Genomic DNA, 2,352 nt, shown 5'->3' on the forward strand with positions numbered 1-2,352 from the left:
CACATGAGACATATTGTCGATGAAATAACAATGGCCAACTTTCCAGTAAGTAATGGTGGAATAACATAGCACATTAATTTTCCTGCGCCAGTTGGTTGAAGTATAAGCTGTCTTTCCCTTTGATAGCGTTTTTAATTGCATTCATCTGCCATTTATGAATACTTGAGAGCATTAAATGTTTTGCTACTAGGCTTTGAATAACTAAATGATTGTGATCAAAACTTGGGTTGAGTTCTAAACAAAAGTTTCATTTTAAAAATCACAAAATTCAATAATTATAAATACCTTCAAAGCAGCTATCTATGGCTTTATTGTTAAAAGGTTTTATATTGTGGCCACTTCTGTTAACATTTTTATGTCTCAATGATGAACACTTCACACAATTTGGCAGTTTATGGTCTTCACAATTGTCACTGCAGTTGTCAAATTCTTCCTAGCATTTATTAAGGATGTATCTTGAATAGAAAAAGATGGTAAAGTATCAACATCTCCAATAGTTGTAGAATCATTCTCCCGTAGCAAAGACATATCTCCATGTTCCTTTTCTACCCACAAAACTATCCCTTCCTTTGACTATTGTAATGTCACTTCACACCATTTCATTATCTGTTTAGCACTTTTTTAAGACATGAGTGCCTTTTGTTTTAGTACAAATAATATACAATGCATGACATATATTAAAGTCTTTAAATTAACAAAAAGTAAAATTTAAAATCAGTTACTTATTTTTCAATGATAGTGATACTATAATTATGGTAGTACACATGTAGACCATAAAAAACGGAGTTATTTAGGTTCTTCACAAATTGAATGATAAATCATCTCAGTAATTTCAAAAGCATCATCATTCCATTAAAATTATCTTCAACACACACATCTCCCTCTATCAAATCAAACTTATCTTTATAGATATGGCCTTGGCAAATGTATAATTATGTGAATATCATGTATTTTGTTGTAGAAATAAATTCCCCCAAATTAAATAGGGGTAAAATAGTGCAGCTGTCACTAATTCTTACCTGTAATATTGTAGGGACAAAAAAGTGCAGCAAGCACTGATTCTTCCCTAAAGTACTATAAGGACAAATTAGTGCCTGCTGCACTATTTTGCCCCCCTATACTTTAATTGTGACAAAAAATTGCACAACGCACTAATTCTATATTTTAGGACAAAATAGTGCAGAAAGCACTGATTCTTCCCTATAGTATTGTAGGGACAAAATAGTGCAGCAGGCAGCCAGGCACTAATTCTTCCATATAGTATTTTGGGGACAAAATAGTGCTTGGCACTAATTTCTTCCTATATAAATAGGTCAAATTGTATAATGTGTATAATGTGCCTAGTCACACCATTATGTAGGAAAGAAATAGCACTATTTTTTACCCTCTATAATCATGGATTTCTTTTATTTAATGATATCTTATATAAGCACCCTGTTTGTTATGCAAAGGTCTCTAGTGCAATCTGTAATGCTTTATTTTTAGCCAAGAGTGTTGCAGTTGTTGAGAAACTTATCTTTGCTATTTTATTATTTCTTTCCTTTGTTAGAGAAGAGAAAAGAAATTAAAAGATTGTGATTCCTGTGTCACTGTTTCTAGAGTCGATGTACCATTGCCTGTTGTGCATGTAAGTTCTTCTTCAATAATTTTTAGTGAGTTCCTATTTAAAATTCATTTAAAGTACATTAATTAAGCAGAAATTGCATGCATTTTGACTCAAAACTAGTTACTTCTGTTGTGCCTATTTGGGCAATCTCCTGCCTAATAGGTAATGTTTTAAGGAGTGTCTGACTTTTGATACCACCATGATTAAGTTTACTTTTGATACCACCATGATTAAGTTTACTTTTGATACCACCATGATTTTACCGCCATCATTTCAAAAATAGTGTTCAAATGCACTATTTCCTTCCTACATAATGGTCCTACTTTACTTTTAGAGATTTCCTACTTTTAGAGATTTTGAGTATTGTTAATAAAATTTTTCTTGAAGTGTGCAAAAAAACTTCAAAAGTGATTGATCCAGTGTAATTAAGAATCATCCAGTGTAAAAAAGAAGTACAATGTATTTGTACAAGGAGTGGACAGGGTTTTGTCCTTCTAATGGCTGGCTATTTATATTTGTAGATTAATTTTGGAATGAATATTAGGATGTAAAAATGGCTACATAGTGATAATCACCATAGTTTTAAAGAACTACTGTAATGTGATCTTTTCAGACCTGGGGTCAATTACAATTGTAATTATTTTAATGGTCAATTACAATTACAATTGTGTAATTGTAATTGAGCTTCAGCTTACGTAATTGAAGTTTCAGTTATATTTGATTTAACTAACTACAGAATGTACAGA

General features: G+C 31.5%; 1 long non-coding RNA gene across 1 annotated transcript in view; it reads left to right on the top strand.

Moving 5' to 3' along the window:
* The window catches only part of LOC109586398 (uncharacterized), a 5,936-nt gene extending 3,881 nt beyond the window's left edge, over positions 1-2,055 (top strand). The window contains exon 3 of the long non-coding RNA XR_002187011.1: positions 1,550-2,055. This is a non-coding gene — a long non-coding RNA (uncharacterized LOC109586398). The remainder of the gene's footprint in view (positions 1-1,549) is intronic.
* Positions 2,056-2,352: the final 297 nt, after the last annotated feature.

Source organism: Amphimedon queenslandica, unplaced genomic scaffold (assembly GCF_000090795.2).
Source record: "Amphimedon queenslandica unplaced genomic scaffold, v1.1 AMPQUscaffold_12882, whole genome shotgun sequence".
Taxonomy (NCBI): domain Eukaryota; kingdom Metazoa; phylum Porifera; class Demospongiae; order Haplosclerida; family Niphatidae; genus Amphimedon; species Amphimedon queenslandica.